Here is a 24830-nt window from a genome sequence, read left to right on the forward strand (position 1 = left end):
TCATACATGCACGTGAAGAGCCTGTGTCCCGATGTATGTCTGTGGATTACTAGGGTTTAGGCTTACAAACCAACACAAACCTGCAAACACATGAACGCATGCAGTATAGCTGAATGTTTGCAGTCGCTCCTCCAGTTACACTTCAGTAACTTCCACTAGAAAAAGACTGTTATATTATAGTCTTATACCAAATTTTTTTATTTTTTATAAAAGTAGTCATATTATGCAAAATAACACGATTAATCATTAATTTGAAAACATGAGTATTTATTGTACAACCAAAACTCAACATTAAATATAATTTAAAAGAACAACTGGATATAACTTGGTAATAAATAAACAAGTAAAAAAAAATAAAAAAAATAATAGTAACAATAACACATTAAGATAACAATTGCAATATGAAAAAATAAATTAAAGTTTTTCTGTTTTAATTTTTTGGAATTACATTTTTTACCTTTTACACTTATTTTACCACTGAAGAGTGTGTGCTTTTTGTGTCATATGTAAAATGTAGTAAAATGTTTTTTAATTAAATGCAAATAATGTCACATTTTTTGGTGCAATATATATTTCGACAATTTTCACCAGCATTTTAAGTCAATTGCGTAAATATATCAATATGTGTTTCAAGTACATTATGCTTGTGTAATTCTTTTTGAAACCTTTATTTTGTTAATGCAGTCAGACCGGATGTTGCGCACGGCCCTATTATTGTGAAGGGTGGAAGTGTGCTGTTGTTCTTAACTTGAGAACAGAGACGACTTGAGGCTGTTTAAAAAAAATCAACTGTCTCAAGATGCAACTGCTGTCCTGTTTGTACTTTGATCTTACATTGATGATGTCGTTCGCAATAACACAAGCAGATGAGATGTATTGTGGGTGTATGGATTGTTCTTGCTAGCTTTAGCTTCGTAGTTTAGTCGGTGTTTCAGGTGGCCATCTTGACATTGTTTAATTCAGGATGGGGCAGTTAAGTGTTTCGAAGATAAATGAGCGGTACCGGACACATCATTTTCCCAAACAACTATTCCATCTCCTCACCATGACAGCATTTAACTCACATTTATGTCAATATTGATATTCTGCATTTAACAGCAGATTCTGTTATATTAGTCAATTCTGTTATTCCGTCAGCGGTTACGTGAACGCGGAAATCATACAAATTACTTTTTTTGTTGAATTTGGTGACTATTGATTAGTCGTAATAGCGCAATGTCAAACAAAAAGTTGAAATGGTGAAATCTTGAACTTCTAGTAGACTCATTTCACTCATCCGTTTCACTGTTACAAGCTCAGGAAATGGCATGCACGTTTCATCGTTTTTTAAAATTATACTATTTTTATAATAGTGACAAACCAAAATGAAAATCGTCATTTAAAACTGCTGTTTGCAACTTCCTCACAGTAACATTTTTCAAAGCAGAAAATATAACAAGAACACCACCGGCTAGCTTATGTTACCATTAGTGGTTTAACAGAACACATTTGTTTGACAATGGTCTATATTTTTCACAATTAGAAAGTTCATGTAATAAAACATTTTTACCGGCCCGAATAGAATGGTTTGTGTTTACAGCTGTCACTCACCCGGTCTCATCAACATGTATGCGCAGTCCAAGAGAAGCAACAAACAATTTGCAGTCATGTTGTTGTTGTTGTTATGATAGGATATACATTCAATAGGCCCTTTCTACTGGTTCCTGGAACCTCTGGTTGCTGGATCTATAGGGTCCTGTAGAAGTGTGCGGTTTGTGTTTCCACTGCATTTCACAGTTCAGAAAATGTGTAGTTTACACAAATGAGGGTGATGACGTGTGGAGGAGTGGTTAAGTATATTTCTATACTGATAACATGTAAATAAACAGACAATGTTAGATCACAGTTCTTAAACTAAAAAGTAAGTAAATGAAATACAAAACAATCATATACAAAACAATATGATTTATAAAATAAAGTGTAAAGCATTATTGAGCGTCAAATACCACAATGGTGACCCCAGACCGTTGAACAACTTAAGCTGTACATCAAGCAAGAATGAGAAAGAATTCCACCAGAAAAGCTTCAAAAATTGGTCTCCTCAGTTCCCAAACGTTTACTGAGTGTTGTTCAAAGGAAAGGCCATGTAACACAGCGGTAAAAATGCTCCTGTGCCAACATTTTTGCAATGTGTTACTCCCATTAAATTCTAAGTTAATGATTATTTGCAAAAACAATTTAGTTTCTCAGTTCGAACATTAAATATATTGTCTTTGCAGTCTATTCAGTTGAATATTAGTTGAAAGGGATTTGCAAATCATTGTATTCTGTTTTTATTTACCATTTACACAACGCGGCCACTTCACTGGTTTTGGGTTTTGTCATACGCTTACCACTACAACTCCACATTTCTCCCCATAGTGCCAATCGTGGTTCTAATTGTGAGTGTGAAAAATGAGTTATGCAGATAGGTGTTCAACACAAACATATGCCTCAGTGTTTTTCTTGTATAGTGTGTACCCCTTTGTATCCCATTGATGAGCAACAGCACCCCTACATGTGATTACTAATGCATTTCACCCAAGGGCCAAAGTAGATGTCGTCCCTGTGATTTGATGCTAAAACCGATTTCTTATTCTTCATTGAAGTAAAAAGGACAGGAACATTTTTAATTGATCATTATACTGTACATTGGGGGGGGGTAAACAAACTGAAAGTACAGAGTGTTACAATAGTGACAGACTAAAGTTAAGGGACTTGTTTGAGGTCCTTTCTGTGCAATCTCTGGTGTAATCAGCTGCGGTCACCCTCCACTAAATCTTGAGGTACCTCGCCGACATCAACCTGATTGATAAACAGAGGTGGGTAGTAACGCGCTACATTTACTCCGTTACATCTACTTGAGTAACTTTTGGGATAAATTGTACTTCTAAGAGTAGTTTTAATGCAACATACTTTTACTTTTACTTGAGTATATTTATAGAGAAGAAACGCTGCTTTTACTCTGCTACTTTTATCTACATTCAGCTCGCTACTCGCTACTAATTTTTATCGATCTGTGAATGCACGCTTTGTTTGTTTTGGTCTGTCAGACAGACCTTCATAGTGCCTGCGTTTCAACAATTACAGTCACTGGTGACATTCACTCCGTTCCACCAATCAGATGCAGTCACTGGTGACGTTGGACCAATCAAACAGACCCAGGGGTCACATGACCTGACTTAAACAAGTTGAAAAACGTATTCGGGTGTTACCATTTAGTGGTCAATTGTACGGAATATGTACTGTACTGTGCAATCTACTAATAAAAGTTCCAATCAATCAATCAAGTGTGAAGGAAAAAATACCCTTTTTTATTTCAACCGTACATCCCGTCAAAAGCCTAAAGACTGACTGCACAGTTCCTGTCTTCACAATAAAAGTGCCGCTCCATCGCGACTGCTCTTTCAAAATAAGAGTCTCCGAAAGCCAGCGCAAACAAGCTAGCAAGCCACAGAGTTTGCCGCCAATGTATTTCTTGTAAAGTGTATAAAAACGAATATGGAAGCTGGACAAATAAGATGCCAAAAACCAACCACTTTCATGTGGTATTATACAGAAAGTAGGAACTTTTTTTCTCCTCCATTTGAAAACGTGAACGTTATCAGCACTACTGTCTGATTACAATCAATGCAAGTCATCAGAATCAGGTAATACACCAACTTATATTCTTGTCTTCATGAAAGAAAATAATCTATATGTGTTAAACATGCATGTATATTCATTAAAACACATTTAACATGTACACAAAAACGGCAAAATAAATAAATATAAATCATATACTGAATATATCAATGTATGCATATATATATATATATATATATATATATATATATATATATATATACATACATATATATATATATACATACATATATATATATATATATATATATATTAGTGATGTCCCGGTCCGATATTTGGATCGGATCGGCCGCCGATATTTGCCAAAAAATGCGTATCGGCAAGGCATAGGAAAATGCCGATCCAGATCCAGTTAAAAAAAAAAAACTCCGCTCCGTGTTTTCCAACGCACCTATTTAAATAATACATTCCACTTTTCTGCTGCTCCCTAATTTCCGTTCCGCATTTTCCAGCACACCTTCAACACATCCACAGGTCTGTGAATTCTCACACAGTTGCTTTTAGCTGCTGGCATTACACGACAGGCTCTTCTCACTCTTTTCTGTGTCTCCCTCTCACAGACAGCAAGCGCACCTTCTTACACACGTCACATACTGTCACGTCATACGTCACATATGTATACGCCCTCTCCCAGCAAAGAGGTAGCAGCATGGCTAACGTTAGCTGTGATGCTAGCGCAGCCGTGTGACCAACGTTCTCTCTAAGGTGCGCGCTTGTGCAATTGCGCACTGCTCAAACGTCCTCTGCGCAAAGCAATTATATGCCACGCACAAAATCAAATAAAAAAATAAGTGCATAACAATTTTCGACACACGGACACGACAAAGAAAACAGTTTTCGTCATCATTGTTCAAATATTGTAACGTCTGTCGAGACGCTTATCTCCATTCGGTGCCACACGTCCACACCATCAAAATGCCGAGGCAAACATTTCCACATCAACACCGTATGAAAAAATTAGTGATTTTTTTAGTTGTGATTTCCTTCTCTGCATGAAAGTTTAAAAGTAGCATATATTAATGCAGTATGAAGAAGAATGTTTAATGTAGACATGCAAGCCTTGAAAGAAAATTTTGAAAATCAAGACTACATTTCCTGCAAATGGGTGCATTTCTACCCTATATTTTAACTTTAGATTTATTCTCATATCAAACTCTTTTGGCTGTCTTTTTGACACTTACATCCGGTGCCCCCCTCCACACCCTGGATTATAAATAATGTAAATAATTCAATGTGATTATCTTGTGTGATGACTGTATTATGATGATAGTATATATCTGATAGTATATATCTGTATCATGAATCAATTGAAGTGGACCCCGACTTAAACAAGTTGAAAAACTTATTCGGGTGTTACCATTTAGTGGTCAATTGTACGGAACATGTACTTCACTGTGCAACCTACTAATAAAAGTCTCAATCAATCAATCAAAACACATAGAATTATCATACTGATGTGATCATATGCATCAAGTGTTCATTCAAGGCTGAGGCAAAATATTGAGATATATATCGTGTATCGCAATATGGCCTTAAAATATCGCAATATTAAAAAAAGGCCATATCGCCCAGCCCTAGTTCAATGATGCCATTTCTGTTTGTCATGTATATTTTGGTCTATTTTGTGTTTATCCTTGAATAAACAGGTCAGTTTCTTGTTACCAACCATTGTGTATTATTCAAACTCCCCTAATTCAGCTGGTTAGTTGTTATCAAGAGTAATGAAACCCTTTTTAACATGATTCTGACAACTAAGTAGGCTAAATAACTTTAAACTTTAATACATGCTCGGATAGGCCAGTATCGGTATCGGTCAGTATCGGTATCGGATCGGAAGTGCAAATACAATATCGGTATCGGATCGGAAGTGCAAAAACCTGGATCGGGACATCCCTAATATATATATATATATATATATATATATATATATATATATATATATATATATATATATATATATATATATATATGTGTGTGTGTATATATATATATATATATATATATATGTGATATGTGTGTGTATGTTACTCATCAGTTACTCAGTACTTGAGTAGTTTTTTCACAACATACTTTTTACTTTTACTCAAGTAAATATTTGGGTGACTAGTCCTTACTTTTACTTGAGTAATAAATCTCTAAAGTAACCACTCTTACTTGAGTACAATTTCTGGCTACTCTACCCACCTCTGTTGATAAACAACAGAACAATGTTTACACATACAGCATATATGAAGGCAATGTTTTTACCATTCAATTCATAAATGATGATTAAATAATCTAAGCATTCAATGGCATATAACTAGAGCATATTGCCAAACAGTACAATAAAGTACAGATTAGGGCACCAGGCAAACATGTGCTGTACATTATGACAACTACATAACTACACTCGAGGTAAGATAGGACAAAGGGGGAATTATGTGGTTGCAGTACAGATACAAAAAGTCTACAGAAAGTTGTACTATACAATACTTTGTACTTTGTAAAAACATAGTCAGTTGTACTAATTATTGAACACACTTTAGCCTCGTTCTAGGCCAAGTTATGAGGACCTAAAACAAACTCATTTAGGTAGACCATAACAAATATTCCCTGCCAGATTTAACTTTGTTTCACTATAAAATATGTCACAGTTAGACCAATGACATTACGTTTCAAGGCAGAGGTATTTAAGTCCACAGTAAGTTACAGAAAATATTGAAAGATTGGAAGAAATCTGTACTGAGAGGCTAACGTTAGCCCAAAACTAGCAAGCTAACTCAGCAGGGAAAGCACAGGAAACAAAGAACGTTATGAATCTCAATCTATGTGCCAGCCTCCAGCAAGAGGATCAAGTGATTCTCCTTTACCTCTCAACTTTACTGGATGCTATGTATTTGCATTCGCAAATAGCACTAGTGGTATGCATTCATTCGACAACAACAAACAATTACTTACAATGTCCGCTTTCGGGATGCCGACTGACGGGATGGCTGAATCTTTTAGCACACTTGTACTTCCAGTTGAGCTGGTAAACTCAGTTAAGTTGTCAGGTAAAAAAAAAACTTTGGCGCGACGTCGCCATATTCGTGTTGTTTTCCAAGGCAGGATCCATTGCTTCGGTCGGTCCAGAGTTGTAGTTTCTAAGGAGTGGAATTTCAATACTAAACTACTTTATAGCTTATGGCCTATATACAATGTACTACTAACAAATACAGTAGTTCCATGAAATAATATAATAATATTGTTCATCCTTTACCTTGAGGAGCAGACTGTTGTAGGTGTGTCTCCTAAGGGCTGTTTCTCCGTCATGTAACAATAGCAACAAAGTCCAACAGCTTGTATCTGGTGAAGAGATGGTCCTTTAAAAAAAAATAATAATAAGATAAATAAATAACAAACTTTTTCTTGAATAAAAAAGAAAGTAAAACAATATAAAAACAATTACATAAAAAATGTTGATTAATGAAAATGTTAGTGGACCAGCAGCACACACAATCATGTGTGCTTTAAGGACTGTATCCCTTGCAGACTGTATTGTTCCATATTGTAGGAACCAGAAGTTTTAATAACGGAAAGAGACAGCCCCTTTTGTGTGAATGAGTGTGGATGAGTGTGGATGGGGGAGGGAGGTTTTTTGGGTTGGTGCACTGGTTGTAAGTGTATCTTGTGTTTTTTATGTTGATTTAATAAAAAAAACAAAAACAAAAAAACAGCTTGTATCTCAAATTTTTCCGTGAATTAAGTCACTGACAAATTCAGGTACTACTGTATTGTGGGCTTTTTGATCTTGGAGAGCGCCATCTACTATGCTTCCAGGTTGTTACATTTGGAAGAAGACTGGCAAGTATGTACAATGCCACATCCGACGATTGATCAATGGGACATGCAAGAGGAACTGTTTTTTAATGTTAATCCCTTCCCCTCAAGTCAAAAACTTTAAAAAAAAATGTTGATATGTGTTTTGGAAAAGTTAGTTCCAACACAATGAAGTCATTAATTAGTGTTTTAGAGCATTTAATCATACGGAGTGTCTGAATGTGGGGTGGTGACGTTACGTTTAGGGTGGAGTGGTGGCCCTTCAGGAATCAAATAATAAATCAGTAAAAAATACTAAAATTGGGCCCAGGGCTGCACGATTTAGAGAAAAAAACCTAACTGCCATTTTCTCTCCAAAATTTTGGTTGCAATTCGATTCGTGATTTTTATATCTTATACATAACACTGCCAAAATAAATAATGAAGGAAGGAATGTTAATTTTAGACTGTCAATCAACATATTAAGTGCTACACATTAGAACATTATGCAATAATTTACTTTAAAAAAATATATGGCTTTATGCAGACAGACTCAGAATTTGTGTCTACGTCATGCTCTTAAACTACAGAAAGAAAAGATAAAAACTATACAGTGATCATAATATAATGTAATCATATCATAAATAATAATGCAAGTAACCATTTAAAAGGATAATTATACTTTTATTTCTCATTACTGTAAAATTGTTTACCATTGTACTGTAACTGGAAGATAAATAACTTGTAACACAAAAATAAAATGGACCCTCCTTTCTGTGAGCAAAAATTAGAAAAATTAAACATTGAACATCTTTTATAGTGCATCTTTCCCCACTTGGAAAAAATAGGTAGTTTTTTTGTTTTTTATGCCAGATTCTGGCATTGGTGCTCGTGGGTCCGTGTTAATGGAATCATACTGCCCATCCGGTTTGAAGCTGAAATAGACCCACAAAGGAACATTTGGCTTTGGAATATAATATTGTTTCTCCATTTTTTTCTCTGTCCGTGCTTCCTCCCTGTGTGTGTGTAAGCAGTTGCCCTCACCCTCCGCCGACAGACACAAAGATTGTAAATGACTAAAAAAAAGAATCATTGCGTTTAGTTAATTATTTATGGGAGGGTTTGTGGGGGGGTGTGACTTTATTTCGTACATGCATACAATGACAATGTAATACATCACATATTTCCAGTTGTTTCATTACAGCATGTCTGAAAAAGAATAGGAAGACGCAGAGCTTATTTAGGCCTAGCCCTTTTCGTTTCATTGCAGTTTTAACTCCTTTGTTTGTTCTCCATTTGTTCTCCATAGATAAAAAAATGATTATGCAATGACTCAATAAATGATTACTAAATATAATATTAAACAATAATCGCAGTTCTCATAAAAAAACAATAGTTAAGTAATTAATTTTTGGTTCACTTATGAGATGAATAAGATTATTTCATTTTTTAAATAAGATTTAATATGTTCAAGCAGTAGAAAATGGATGATATTCCATATATAATAAAGGTTAAGTGTTGTACGTGCATAAAATTGTTTTAAATTAGATGTCGATTAATCGTGCAGCCCTAAATGTTGATTCGAGCCACAAAAAGAGATTTTCAAAGTGTGGCAGAGTGAGCAACTCAGAGAAGATCATGTGACCCCCACTACTCCCTGTAAAATAGATTTTATAGATTTTCTGCTCACCCTAATCTGTTTACGTATTCATATTCAGAACTAAAAATCTATTTTTTTTTTTCAAAAGGGAACTATGTTGAAATTTGTCTTTTCAAACTGCTGCATGTTGTTACAAAGTTGGATGCTAAACAGTGTCCAAGTATCAAATCATAAAGTTTATGCGTTTAGATGTGAACTTGCATCTTTTCACAGAATTTTTACAGTGGGAGAGAGGCTGTACTTATTGTGCTCAGGACACGAAAAAATGCACACTTAAAAGTTTTTTGCATATAGGACTTTACCGCTTGTCATATGTAATAATATATATTCTGAATTAAAAAACAAACGCCATTGAAAAAAAACCTCCAGCAGACACCAAAATACATTATATACGTTTTAGTTATTCCTTTGAATCACATAGCATGCAGCTATAAAATTGCTATAAAAATACAAAAATATTTTGCTGAATAGACGATATGTCAAATTTTTTTTTTTTTTCACACACACGTAGAATTCTCTGTTCCACGTCTGTCTTTACAGCGCTAGCACCGGTCCCGCAACCACATGTATAACTGTCAGTTTGCACTTACTTTTCAGACGTGCTAAATAAAATGCAAAATATTTCTCGCAAAACAGTGATGTGTTGATAAATCACATTGCAGCTGCTGTATAATATATTTGCATCTTCTCCTTCCAGTATTGCGGGGCATTTATTCTGCATATTAATAAAGAGAGACGCAAAATGGATTGCACAGCTTATTCTTCTCACTTTACAAACATGATCCACTTTGCACACGTTTAGTAGATCAGCTTTGCATATGCTGTCAAGTTTGCACATGTTTTAGTAGACACACACCTTTAGTAAATCAGGCCCTAAGTCTAGCTCTTAAACAGAAGTAGACGAGTGATTCCCCTCTGCTGCAGGCAACGAAGAAACACAAAAAAGGTAGGATAAAGTATTTCCATATAATCTTGGGATGCACGTAACAGCAACGTACAACATGCAGTAATGTAAATTTTGCCAAAAGCAGCTTTTTTTAATGCAGCTACTGTAGTCCGATATATCGGCAAGTGTGCAGGTGTACCTAATGATATGACCAGCTAATATATCTAACCTTTTTTAAGTTTATTTTCCACTGTGTCTGGAAAAAAATAGCGGTGACATAAATATCTAAAAACTGTACATTTTTAAAAGATAAATCTGGGGTGTAACAAATCATTTTATCAACAACAACAATTCAAAATGTGTGTTTGCTGTAACAATTCAGGGACGATATAATTTTTTTTTTTAGAAATGTGCATTATTTTTTTGGGATGAAATTACTTAACCTTGTGTTACGGAGGTCGGCGCATCACCCCTAACATGCTCAGCTGTCACTTAAGTCTTATCTGTCGTGTCTTTTGAGGCTTCAATTGTTTTCCGGCTTTATTGTATTGTGTTGTGTCATTTGTCTTTGTTGTTGGCTTTTGCAATCGTGCTGAGGCTGAAAGATTTTGTGTTGTAATTTATGATATGTTTTGGGACGTTTGCTTTTGTTATCGGTCACCGTAGGTATCCGCCATTTTTGTTTTGATGACACCACAGACGAGCAAAAAGACTCAACGTAGGGCTGGGCGATATATCGATATATCGCGGGTTTGTCTCTGTGCGATATAGAAAATGACTATATCGTGATATTCGAGTATACGTTCTCATGCAGTTGCTTTTAGCTGCGGGGCATTAAACTGCATGTGTTTCTCACTCTTTTCTGTCCTTCCTTCTCACAGAGACTTAAAACAAGCGCACCTTCTTACATACGTCACATACTGTCACGTGAGCAACGTCACACGCTCCCGCGGAGCAGACAGGTAGCGACATGGTAATGTTAGCTGTGATGCTAACAGCTAACGGTGTGGTTTGAGTGGTAATACGAGAGAAAGAATGTGTGAATCTGGTAACAAATGGAGGAATAATTAATTCCCAAGAAAAACAGCATGGGGTCCATCGTCTGACGGTGGTTTGGCTTCAAGTGGGAATATGTCTTTACGTGTCAACACAAAGGGAATAAGCGGTAGAAAATGGATGGATGGATGGATCTCCGTTCGGTGCCACACCAACTAAATGCCGAAGCAACTATTTCCACATCAACACCGTAGGACATATACTATTTGATATGCAGCTCATTTTTATGTGACACTTATTGAAATATCTTGTGTCATCATGCACAAAAGTGCGCTTTATTTGTTTTAAACTATTGTAGTGGCATTCTGTACAAAAAGTGCACTTTAATTTAGTGTTGTTTTGAAATGTCATCTTAGTGACATCATTCACAAAAGTGCACTTATAGCTTGCTTTAAAATATCGCTGACAATCTTGCACTTTCTGTTTTGAAATGACATGAATGTTTGTGCCACTGCTTAATAAATGTTTAATAAATACAGTTTTGCTAAATTGACTTAGTTGTGATTTCTCTCTCTGCATGAAAGTTTAAAATGAGGATATATTAATGCAGTATGAACAAGAATGTTTTAATGTAGACACATAGAATCATCATACTGCTGTGATTATACGTATCAAGTGTTCATTCAAGGCTAAGGCAAAATATCGAGATATATATCATGTATCGCGATATGGCCTAAAAATATCGAGATATTAAAAAAAGGCCACATCGCCCAGCCCTAACTCAACGTTTAACATTCTTATCCTTAAAAGTGCTAAACTTCATATAACGTCTGTTGTTCTTAAATCCAATGTTTTTCTTTTCACAGTTTCTATAAAATCAATCGATTCCTTTTTAAAACGATCTTGGATTGATAACAATCTTTTGGAAGGCAAACTTGCCGAACACGAATAGATATGCTTGAAATTTTGGAATATAAATCAATCCATCAATATGCCAATCGATTCTTCCAACAAGCGGCCAGCTTACAGACAAGAAAACGGGTGACTGTGGAGCAAAGCTTATCCAAAACATAAATAATCCAAAACATGATCCATACACCACAAATAAGGGCTTTAAAAGTGGAAAAACTCTTCATGGGGCCACTTTAACATAACTTCAAGAAGCTAGCATAGGAAAACATGTTTTTCTTTATTTTTCTCAAGCTTATGTGCCAGCCCTGAAGTCTTCCTCTACATGAGAGAAAACCCCTGATGTAAGGAATATGGTCAAAACAATTATTTAAAAACTGCTACCAAAAATAATCTTAACAGCATAAATATTTTTACTTTATATTTCCACACCAACTAGTTTTACCGCAAGACCTATTAACAGTTATTATGGGTTAAAAAAAATAAATAATAATAATAATAATAAATTAAAATCATATTATTTAAAAAATATATATTGATTGTACTCTGGAGTAACTGAAAACGGTTCAATATAACTTGAAAAGAGCAGGATACAAAAGTGTAAAAAATTTAAAAAAGTATTTAATTTTATTTACCAATACTAATTTCGAAACGAAGTTGAAGATAACTTCGGAGTGAGATGAACGACAAGCAATCCTGCTCAGTGTCAATTGGCTTTATTAACCACCATTGTTTACCTTATTCAAAGCTACGATAGATTCATTATTAACGGTTATATCCGGAGTATGAACACTTTAAAACAGTGACGACAGGGATTGCCAGAGGGGAGTATTAGCCTAGCAGTATTTACACAGCAGTGTAACGGAGCTGTTGTCTATCTAACCGTTAATGAGCAATGAAAGACAGACACATTCGGTTTCTGTCAAGAAATATGAAAATGTGTTGACTATATTGTCTATTGTATATGTGTAACCGTAGAAACATGTTGACATAATTGCACTTACCTGTACGTGTGTACCTGCTCCGACCTTAAACTCTTCTCATTATTTCGCTGGTCAATGTTTGTTACCTTAATCTCCAACCTCGCGCAGACAAACAGCCAATAGGATGAAGCCTGATCTTCTTTGGATTTTGCAGGAAACAAAGCTGGTGCATGTCGCCCCCTACTGGATGCCAGCATGAATCCACTCATTGACCATCAAATAATAACAAGCCCTGAACAAGTCTGTTGCTTACCAGCATGAATCTTTATTTTTTTTAATGTCTTTAATTTTTTCAAACAAAACAATTAAAAATTTAATACAAAAATAAATATTTTTGACAAGTAACGATTTCGATTAAAACATGCAACAATGAGAAGGAAAACAAGTTTTAAGGGTGTAATTTATTTATTTTCTTCAGTAAGTGGAATGATGAGTGCTGATATTCTTCTATTATTTTGCATCCAGGCTGTAACAATGTATAGAGGGATTCAGATTTTTTTAAAATATTTACCACAGTGCATTGCTGGTATAGAGTGTCCGCCCTGAGATCGGTAGGTTGTGAGTTCCAACCACGGCCGAGTCATACCAAAGACTATAAAAATGGGACCCATTACCTCCCTGCTTGGCACTTAGCATCAAGGGTTGGAATTGGGGGTTAAATCACCAAAATTACCGCTGCTGCTCACTGCTCCCCTCACCTCCCAGGGGGTGGAACAAGGGGATGGGTCAAATGCAGAGGGTAATTTCACCACACCTAGTGTGTGTGTGTGTGACTATCAGTGGTACTTTAACTTTAACTTTAATACATATGAAGGGCGGAAGTTAGTGAAACGCTAATTCATCCATCCATCCATTTTCTACCGCTTATTCCCTTCGGGGTCGCGGGGGGTGCTGGAGCCTATCTCAGCTACAATCGGGCGGAAGGCGGGGTACACCCTGGACAAGTCGCCACCTCATCGCAGGGCCAACACAGATAGACAGACAACATTCACACTCACATTCACACACTAGGGTCAATTTAGTGTTGCCAATCAACCTATCCCCAGGTGCATGTCTTTGGAGGTGGGAGGAAGCCGGAGTACCTGGAGGGAACCCACGCAGTCACGGGTAGAACATGCAAACTCCACACAGAAAGATCCCGAGGCCGGGATTGAACTCACGACTACTAAGGACTTTTGTATTGTGAGGCAGACGCACTAACCCCTCCTCCACCGTGCTGCCCTGAAACGCTAATTGTCACCGACAATTTAAAGACATGCACCTGGGGATAAGTTGATTGGCAACACTAAATTGGCCCTAGTGTGTGAATGTGAGTGTGAATGTTGTCTGTCTATCTGTGTTGGCCCTGCGATGAGGTGGCGACTTGTCCAGGGTGTACCCCGCCTTCCGCCCGATTGTAGCTGAGATAGGCTCCAGCGCCCCCCGCTACCCCAAAGGGAATAAGCGGTAGAAAATGGATGGGATGGATGGAATTTACCCATCCATCCATCCATTTCTACCGCTTGTCCCACTCTGGGTCGCTTGGGTGCTGCAGCCTATCCCGTAATATTCATAATGCCGGCGACAGAGATATTCCAACCTTGTATCGCATTCCTAAGCGAATTTCTGGACAAACGGAAGTGGCTGAAAAGAAGAGTGAGCGGCGAAGGCAAGCATGGATTGCTACAATACAACTGAGATGTGACATGCTGACAACTTTGTGCTTGTTTGGATAATTTCATGTAAAACATTTTGCAACTAAAAAACAACCTAAAATAAATAACAGCCCCTCTTTGCATATAAGTGATGTGCTTGGTCGAAGAACTTTGATAGTAATTGTGTTGATAATGGATACTTATCCGAACTGTAGACTCCACATAAAACAAAAGCAACATGAGAACATCTTCTCCCAGTACTGCCATACAGTCACAGTGTGCTGAGATGACATTAGATTGGTTATCCATGATTATCCATGGTGTCAAAGTTAGGTCGGATAATTTCTTAGAGTACATTACTCTAGCCTGGCTTGAAGACACAATGTCCACTGGGTTTATACAGATGAACACAAATGTCACGATCCCATCTACAAACAAAGCCGTCATAGCTATATTGACTCTTAATTTTTTAAAGTCTTTCAAGGTGTAATATGGGCTGGGTTGAACAATTAAGTAGTTCACAAAGTCCGGATATGATACATCAAAATATGTTGTGCATGGTCTCTGCTCCACTCAGATTTGTTGATCTTGTACGGATCCTTGCATCCATTTACAGCTATTTTCTCCTTATAATAACAAAGGGACTTCTTATCCATAGACTCAGAGTATTTCTCCAACGTATCTCTGCCGGTGCAATGTTATTTTCCACTGAGTCGTTCAGAAATATTACGTGTAACTCTATCGTGAGCGATGACGCTTGTTACAATATGTTTGTTATGTTAATACACCAGCATATTAATACATGTTGCAGGGGGGGACGTTTAGAAGGAGACCCACTGTACAGGAAGTAAGCGGACAAGTGTGAGTGAGCCAGCTTGGATTGTAACTGCAACTGAAGTTGATAATAAAGTTGAAGTGAGCAACTATACTGCTCTAACCGTCCACTCTTTATGGTTGGTAACATAACGGACTAGAGTGAAACATGGTAGTTAAACTTTGAGACCGCCACGAATGTGAAGAGGCGCTGCTAACCGCTGACGACTAACAGCTAGCGGGACCGTAGCTGACAGAAACCGCGGCATCGAGTGACGTGAGTGAAACGGAAATGGAGCAACTGAGACCTCTGCCGATACTTCGTTTAGACGTTTTTGGAAAGAGGAGTTTACTCTTTACATGGAACTGACGATGCCAGAAGCAGAGGAGGCTATGAAGGTGAAACTTTTATACCACCTTATCCGCGAAAGTAGAAGGGAGCTGCTGAACACGGCAGCAGTGGTTCGGCGAGGAGGACAGTGAGCTCTATGATGTTGCTGTTCACTCACCTGTGTATCGGTTGGGAACATCTCTGCGCTGCTGACCCGTCTCCGCTCGGGATGGTTTCCTGCTGGCCCCACTATGGACTGGACTCTTACTATTATGTTGGATCCACTATGGACTGGACTTTCACAATAGTATGTCAGACCCACTCGACATCCATTGCTTTCGGTCTCCCCTAGAGTGGGGGGGGGTTACCCACATATGCGGTCCTTTCCAAGGTTTCTCATAGTCATTCACATCGACGTTTTTCCTTGCCCTTATGTGGGCTCTGTACCGAGGATGTCGTTGTGGCTTGTGCAGCCCTTTGAGACACTTGTGATTTAGGGCTATATAAATAAACATTGATTGATTGATTGATTGATTTGATGGACACTGTTACCCTAAACTGAACGAGACAGTAGAGAGGTACAGATTTTTTGTGCGCAATCAAGGATTGGAAGAAAATATTGACAAGAATGTCACAGACGTGACAATACGTGCAATTTTGGGGATATAAAGGACTCCATAATAATCCAGGATTGCTTGTGGCTCACACAGCTCTACAATTAGAGAGAGGCTGTTAAGGGAGGAAAACGTAACCCTGGAAAAGTGCCTGCAAATATGCAGTGCGGCAGAGCTGTCAAAAGAAAACAGCAGAACTCTGCAAGGACAGACGGTGGAAGAAATACATGCAGTGCAGAAAGTGCTGCAACATAAATATATGCTCAGTTGCAATTTTTGTGGTAAAGCACATGCAAGGAACAAAACATTGTGTCCAGCTTTTGGTAAGAAATGCAAGAAATGTGGCAAAGACGATAATTTTGCTGCCCAATGTAGGTCACATGCTGAACAAAATAAAAGACAGAGAGCCGTGCATGCTGTTACAGAGGAGATGCTTATGCATATGAGGACGTCGCCACAATAACAGAAACATGAAGAGACCAGGAAATGGTGAACCATCAGCAGGAGAACAAAGCTTAAAGTCAACAACTTTTCACAGGTATGTTGCTAAACCAAAAAATGGTTGACTTCCAAATAGACTGTGGTGCCACGTGTAATGTTATACCTATTCAACTGCTGAGCCCAAACACACAGTTGGAGTCAACAGAAAAGGTGTTGCTGATGTACAACAGAGCAAACTGTGGCCATTGGGCAAGTGTAAAGTAAAAATCAGAAATCCTCGCAACAATTGACCTCTGGATAGGCAGATCGGGGTGGTGGTTCCTCTCTTTAAGAAGGGGAACCGGAGCGTGTGTTCCAACTATCGTATGATCACACTCTTCAGCCTTCCCGGTAAGGTCTATTCAGGTATACTGGAGAGGAGGCTACGCCGGTAGTCGAACCTCCAGGAGGAACAGTGTGGTTTTCATCCTGGTCGTGGAACTGTGGACCATGTTTAGGGTCCTTGAGGGTGCAAGGGAGTTTGCCCAACCAGTCTACATGTGCTTTGTGGACTTGGAGAAGGCATTCCCGTGTCCTCCGGGAAGTTCTTTGGGGAGTGCTCAGAGAGTATGGGGTATCGGACTGTCTGATTGTGGCGGTCCGCTCCCTGTATGATCAGTGTCAGAGCTTAGTCCACATTGCCGGCAGTACGTCGGACCCGTTTCCAGTGAGGGTTGGACTCCGCCAAGGCTGCCCTTTGTCACCAATTATGTTCATAACTTTTATGGAGAGAATTTCTAGGCGCAGTCAGGTTGTTGAGGGGATCCGGTTTGGTGGCTGCAGGATTAGGTCTCTGCTTTTTGCATATGATGTGGTCCTGATTGCTTCACCTGGCCAGGATATTCAGCTCTCACTGGAAATGACTGGGATGAGAAACAGCACCTCCAAGTCCGAGTCCATGGTTCTCGCCTGGAAAGGGGTGGAGTGTCATCTCCGGGTTGGGAAAGAGATCTTTCCCCAAGTAGAGGAGTTCAAGTACCTTGGAGTCTTGTTCATGAGTGAGGGAAGAGTGGATCGTAAGATCGACAGGCGGATCGGTGCGGCGTCTTCAGTAATGCGGACGTTGTATCGATCTGTTGTGGTGAAAAAGGAGCTGAGCTGGAAGGCAAAGCTCTCAATTTACTGGTTGAGCTACGTTCCCATCCTCACCTATGGTTATGAGCTTTGGGTTATGACCGAAAGGACAAGATCACGGGTACAAGCGACCGAAATGTGTTTCGTCCTCCGGGTGGCGGGTCTCTCCCTCAGAGATAGGGTGAGAAGCTCTGTCGTCCGGGAGGAGCTCAAAGTAAAGCCGCTGCTTCTCCACATTGAGAGGAGCCAGATGAAGTGGTTCGGGCATCTGGTCAGGATGCAACCTGAACGTCCGACCAGTAGGAGGCCACGGGGAAGACCCAGGACACATTGGGAAGACTATGTCTCCCGGCTGGCCTGGGAACGCCTCGGGATTCCTCGGGAGGAGCTGGATGAAGTGGCTGGGAAGAGGGAAGTCTAGGCTTCTATGCTTAGGCTGCTGCCCCAGCGACCCGACCTCGGATAAGCGGAAGAAAATGGATGGATGCATGGATGGATAGATTGTAGTTTCAAGTGGTGGACCAGAAGGATAAGCTTCCTTTGATTGGCAGGAAGGCCTGTGAGGCCATTAAGCCGATTAAAGTACAATATGATAACATTATGGCGATGGACAGTATTGTTAAAGGACATTGTGCTGTTGAAGACAACGTCAAGAGAGGCATGACACTAGACAACATCAAAGTGGAATATGTTGATGTTTTCAGTGGTGTGGGATGCCTGAAGGGGAAGTACTACATAGAGCTGGACAGAAGCGTATCCCCAGTAAAACTGCCTAAACGCAGAGTGCCAGTAGCTCTGCTGAAACTTCTAAAAAAGGAACTGGCAGAACTACAAAATAAATAAATTATTGCACCAGTAGAATGTAGCACTGACTGGATAAGCAGCATGGTGACGGTGACGAAACCAAATGGAAGACCTAGGATTTGCATTTATCCTAAACCGCTGAAAAGTAGCCATTTTCCTCTTCCGACCATTGATGACATACTTCCGGAGCTTTCGAAAGCAGAGGTGTTCGCAGTGTGCGATGTCAAGCATGGCTTTTGGCACGTGAAGCTGAGCGAAGAATCCAGCTACATCACAACCTTTGCTACCCCATTTGGCCGGTAACGTTGGGTCAGAATGCCGATGGGAATCAGTCCGGCTCCTGAAGTTTTTCAACCAAAACTTATTCTGGCACTTGAGGGTCTGCATAGTATATACTGTATGTTATTGCTGATGATGTGCTTATTACTGGGGAAGGTGAAACAAAAGAACAAGCAGAAAGAAAACATGATGATTTGAGGTGTTTCCTGGCTAGATGCAGGGAGTAAAACATTAGACTAAATGCAGACAAGTTTAAACTGAGGCAACAGTCTGTGCCTTACATTGGTCATCTGCTGACTGGAGATGGTCTCCAGATTGACCTTTAAAAAGTGCGAGCAATTAGCGAGACGCCCCGACCAACTGATGTTAAAGAGATACAGAGGCTTGTAGGTATGGTGAACTACTTGTCTAATTTTTTTGATAATCTATCTGATAACTGTGAGGCTTTGAGACAGCTTACACACAGAGACAACATGTGGGAATGGACAGATGTACAAGAGACAGCATTCCAGAGACTAAAAGACAAAAAAACTTAAGCACCGGTGTTTAAGTATTATGACCAGGACATGGAACTGACACTACAGTGTGATGCGTCAGACACAGGCTTAGGGGCTGCTTTAACTCATGAAGGCAATCCTGTGGCGTTCGGTAGTAGAGCTCTCACTCCTACCGAAAGAGGTTACGCGCAGATGGAGAAGGAATGTTTGGCTATTGTTTTTGGTATGGAAGAAATCTATCAGTATACCTATGTCAGGAAAGTGAGTGCAGAGTGATCACAAGCCACTAGAGAATATTCTCAAGAAGCCACTCCTTAGTACACCTAAGAGACTGCAAAAGTATGACATAAATATTGTGTATTTGCCTGGGCAAGAAATGCTATTAGCAGATACTTTGAGCAGGGCATATTTGCCAGACAGCACAAGAGGAGGTGTTGAGACTGAGGTCGAGACTGTGAACATGGTGGAATATTTGCTTATATCGGTTGAGAGATTAGCTGCCATTAGAGATGCCACTAGAGAGGACGCTAAACTGCAGAAAGTTTTGGGCTTTATTCTATCAGGTTGGCTAAGGACTAAACAGGAGCTGCAACATGACATTCAGCACTATTTTTCCATTTCAGGTAGAACTTGGTATACAAAATGGTATTGTATTTAGGGGCGCAAGGGGACTTATACCTGATAAACTGAGAACTGATCTTACACGCCGCATTCATTCCTCACATTTAGGAATTGAGGTATGTCTCAGAAGAGCCCGTAAATGTGTATATTGGCAAGGCATGAACGACCAGGTAAAGACTTTTGTTTTGAAGTGCACTTTATTCAGGTAGAAATATCACAGATTACAGCTGGGATAGGCTCCAGCCCGCCGTGACCCCAAAATGGACTACCGGTAGAAAATGGATGGATGGATGTTACAAAAACGTCTTTGACAATTAAAGCATGATCCTAACAATCAACATTTTGTGTTATTTATGCATAGAACTTTTATTTAAACATGAAAGTGTAGCTCCTCCTCTGAATGAGAAATTGTCTAATCCTTAACACAATGAAAACCAAGGAGATCATCATTGACTTTCGAAGGGGTTCCTCCCATCAGGCGGTCAAAATAAATGGACAGGTCATTGAAGTGGTCCAGTCGTACAAGTACCTGGGAGTCCACCTGGACCACAAACTGGACTGGTCAACACAGGCAAATGCGGTGTACAAGAATGGTCAGAGTAGACTCTTCTTCTTGAGGAGGCTGAGGCCTTTTGATGTGAGCAGTCTTGATGTTACACATGTTTTATCAGTCTATTGTAGCAAGTGCCATTTTCTCTGGAGTTGTGTGTTGAGATGGTAGCATGACCTCAAGAGACAGAGCCGGTTGGACAGACTGATCAGGAAATGTGTCTCTGTGTTGGGGAAAATGTGGGCTCTGTGGGAGCTCTGCTTGAGAGAAGGATGAGGGCTCTCATGCAGGGCATCCTGAGTAACCCCAGACATCCTTTGCATGACACTATGGCCGCTCAGAGGAGTAACCGTAGCAACAGGCTCCTCTCATTACACTGCAGAACGGAACGGTTTAAGGGATCTTTTGTTTCTTCGGCCATAAGACTGTACAACAGATGTGTCTGAACTATACTTTTAGAAGTAAGTATTTGTCATTGTTTTTGGTATAAGTTGATATGTTTTTATGCTACTGGACACCAGAATTTCCCATATGGGGGATCAATAACGTATTTTTCTATCTATCTGTTAGCAAAAACTAAAAGCGTTAAACTTTTACCAAAGGCAGCAATCATAAATGAAGCATTCAGCACATACACAATGTTGACATCTATTGTTATTTTTTGATAGAGATGGCGAAAATCACGCGTACTCGTAAACGGCGCGTACAACAAACACAAAGCAACACACATGCTTGTAAACGCAAAGTTTAATCATGAAATGCAACAAAAACAATGCATGATTTATTTTGAAAGTTAATACCAATTACCTTGACCCAACCACACACAAGAACGTTATTGACCTCCATGCTTTTCCAAGTTTGTTTTGTCATGTAGAATGATGTCTGAAGCACCAGATAGTTCGACATGTCTGGGAACGCGACCAACTGATAAAACTTCATATCACTCGACAAATCCTTTTTTTGATAAAGTATAGGGATAGATTGTATTTCATAGTTTGCATTCTTTGCTCGTATTTGCTTTTAATTGTAAAATCTAAGCCCCTGCGTACCTCAGATCGTACGACCTCTATTTGCTGCAGAGTAGCCATGTTAGTTTGGTGGCCCACCATTTCGTTCACTTCCGTTCAAAAGTCATGTGTCCGAATACAACAATGGGCGCCATGGTTGCTACCGAGGACGTGTGCGGCTGTGCCCGCAAGCATGCAATTGAGTTGTTCTGTCGTTAGTTTTTCTGACGAAATACAAACCCCGTTTCCATATGAGTTGGGAAATTGTGTTAGATGTAAATATAAACGGAATACAATGATTTGCAAATAATTTTCAACCCATATTCAGTTGAATATGCTACAAAGACAACATATTTGATGTTCAAACTGATAAACTTTTTTTTTTTTTGCAAATAATCATTAACTTTAGAATTTGATGCCAGCAACACGTGACAAAGAAGTTGGGAAAGGTGGCAATAAATACTGATAAAGTTGAGGAATGCTCATCAAACACTTATTTGGTGAACAGGCAAATTGGGAACGGTGGGTGCCATGATTGGGTATAAAAGTAGATTCCATGAAATGCTCAGTCATTCACAAACAAGGATGGGGCGAGGGTTACCATTTTGTCAACAAATGCGTGAGCAAATTGTTGAACAGTTTAAGAAAAACCTTTCTCAACCAGCTATTGCAAGGAATTTAGGGATTTCATCTACGGTCCGTAATATCATCAAAGGGTTCAGAGAATCTGGAGAAATCACTGCACGTAAGCAGCTAAGCCGTGACCTTCAATCCCTCAGGCTGTACTGCATCAACAAGCGACATCAGTGTGTAAAGGATATCACCACATGGGCTCAGGAACACTTCAGAAACCCACTGTCAGTAACTACAGTTTGTCGCTACATCTGTAAGTGCAAGTTAAAACTCTCCTATGCAAGGCGAAAACTGTTTATCAACAACACCCAGAAACACTGTCGGCTTCGCTGGGCCTGAGCTCATCTAAGATGGACTGATACAAAGTGGAAAAGTGTTCTGTGGTCTGACGAGTCCACATTTCAAATTGTTTTTGGAAACTGTGGACGTCGTGTCCTCCGGACCAGAGAGGAAAAGAACCATCCGGATTGTTATAGGGGCAAAGTTGAAAAGCCAGCATCTGTGATGGTATGGGGGTGTATTAGTGCAAGACATGGGTAACTTACACATCTGTGAAGGCGCCATTAATTCTGAAAGGAACATTCAGGTTTTGGAGCAACATATGTTGCCATCCAAGCAACGTTACCATGGACGCCCCTGCTTATTTCAGCAAGACAATGCCAAGCCACGTGTTACATCAACGTGGCTTCATAGTAAAGAGTGCGGGTACTAGACTGGCCTGCCGGTAGTCCAGACCTGTCTCCCATTGAAAATGTGTGGCGCATTATGAAGCTTAAAATACCACAACCCAGACCCCCGGACTGTTGAACAACTTAAGCTGTACATCAAGCAAGAATGGGAAATAATTCTACCTGAGAAGCTTAAAAAATGTGTCTCCTCAGTTCCCAAACGTTTACTGAGTGTTGTTAAAAGGAAAGGCCATGTAACACAGTGGTGAACATGCCCTTTCCCAACTACTTTGGCACGTGTTGCAGCCATGAAATTCTAAGTTAATTATTATTTGCAAAAAAAAATAAAGTTTATGAGTTTGAACATCAAATATGTTGTCTTTGTGGTGCATTCAATTGAATATGGGTTTAAAAGGATTTGCAAATCAATGTATTCCGTTTATATTTACATCTAACACAATTTCCCAACTCATATGGAAACAGGGTTTGTAATACGTTTAATTATACTTCTAAATATACTCCAGTTCATGAACTTACAATAAAACATGCTTTTATTTTGCCACAGTAGTATATTCAATAATAATTTTGGGGTAATTTTGCGTCCATTTTTGAGACGCTCCACCGCTATATTCATGCTGTCTTCAGTGACCAGCGGCTCTCCAACACGCAATGTACTTAAGAAAATACACAACGATCAAAAATAAACTTATTACCCTCTTTTTGCCAAAATCCTCATTGGCTTTGGACCAACAATTATAGAGAAATTATGACTTTTGTGTGAAGTATGTCAACTTTGGTGTCTGGCTCCAATGTATTCTTTGTAATCACTGCATTATATATGCCTTTGCTTTTACATGTTTTAATATTTTTGAGAAGCTTTGCTATGGCGAGTCATGGCTTCCTGATTTCATTATCACCATATTAACATGAATACTGAACTGATGCTGCGTTTACTACAATATTTGTTAGTTAAGTTTGGATTACAGGTGACATGCAAAAAAGGTGCAATTTTGAAGCAAAGTTTTGTCAGGCAAAGTGTATTAATTCACTGTTACTGAGAGTGGGATATACCACGTTTCCCATGTGTGCGCTGAGCTTGTTGTCGTCATTGTTTAGGCTTGTTAATAAAGAGACAGTTAGTCCATCACTTCCTTGTTATGTGTGTTTGATATACAGTTCTGTAAAGCACTTTATATTCTGTTCAAAACATCATTAAAATAGGGATTTTGGTCGAAGCTGGAACCCATTATTCATATTCACATTGTTTGTTATGAAGAAATTTGCTTCACTGTTACAAGTTTTTCATTTACGAGACCTGTTCAAGAACCAATTAGGTAGGTAGGAAGGTCTTTATTGTCATTGCACAAGTACAACGAAACTTTGTTTTCAGCACAAACCCGTTCAAGATTAGACAAACAAACAGTGTACAGGGTTACAGAACAGGAACGCTGATGGGTCGCCACAGGGCGCCCCGTTAAAGATGGGAAAAAGGTAAACGTTGGGGGAGGATGAGTAAAAAAATACAATCTAGAATTGGCCCCCTTAGGGACCCAGTCTGGAGTGTTGGACAAAAAAACTCCATAGCAAAGCACATATACATATTACAACATACAACTTGAGACTTGCAACAGAGGGAAGGGAGTGGCTGGGCAGCTCTTCTGGTGCTGCCCAGCCGTCAATCACCCCAAAGGGATGGGGAGTGGGGTATGTGTGTGTTTTAAGTTTGTAAACCGAGGTTTCACTGTATTACAGTATGTGATCAAACGGGTGGAAGGGGGGAATAGTGGCCACCAGAATCCTAAGAAAAATGTGTTAAACAGATGAAAATGCTAAAATCAAGGGAAAGGATGAAAACACACCTGTCACCAGCCAGCCGCAGTCAAGACCGATCGCCTTGCTCGGAGGATATTTAAAGGGGCCACTCTCGTTACAAAGCAGGAAGCAATTTCCC

The 24830-nt window shown here is 39.2% G+C and overlaps 1 protein-coding gene across 3 annotated transcripts in view; it reads right to left on the reverse strand.

The window, feature by feature from the left end:
* The window catches only part of asrgl1 (asparaginase and isoaspartyl peptidase 1), a 55154-nt gene extending 42213 nt beyond the window's left edge, over window positions 1-12941 (reverse strand). For 2 of the 3 annotated variants that reach the window (XM_061963492.2, XM_061963505.2), the window contains exons 1-2: window positions 12896-12941; window positions 6902-7004 (exon numbers count right to left, since the gene is read on the reverse strand). The gene's annotated coding sequence lies outside the window, so the exon portion shown is untranslated. Of the gene's footprint in view, window positions 1-6600; window positions 6786-6901; window positions 7005-12895 lie in introns of all 3 variants that reach the window. The other variant, XM_061963499.2, reaches the window with a different exon arrangement.
* Between the last annotated feature and the right edge of the window lie 11889 nt (window positions 12942-24830).

The sequence above is a fragment of the Nerophis lumbriciformis genome, linkage group LG02 (assembly GCF_033978685.3).
Source record: "Nerophis lumbriciformis linkage group LG02, RoL_Nlum_v2.1, whole genome shotgun sequence".
In the NCBI taxonomy this organism is placed as follows: domain Eukaryota; kingdom Metazoa; phylum Chordata; class Actinopteri; order Syngnathiformes; family Syngnathidae; genus Nerophis; species Nerophis lumbriciformis.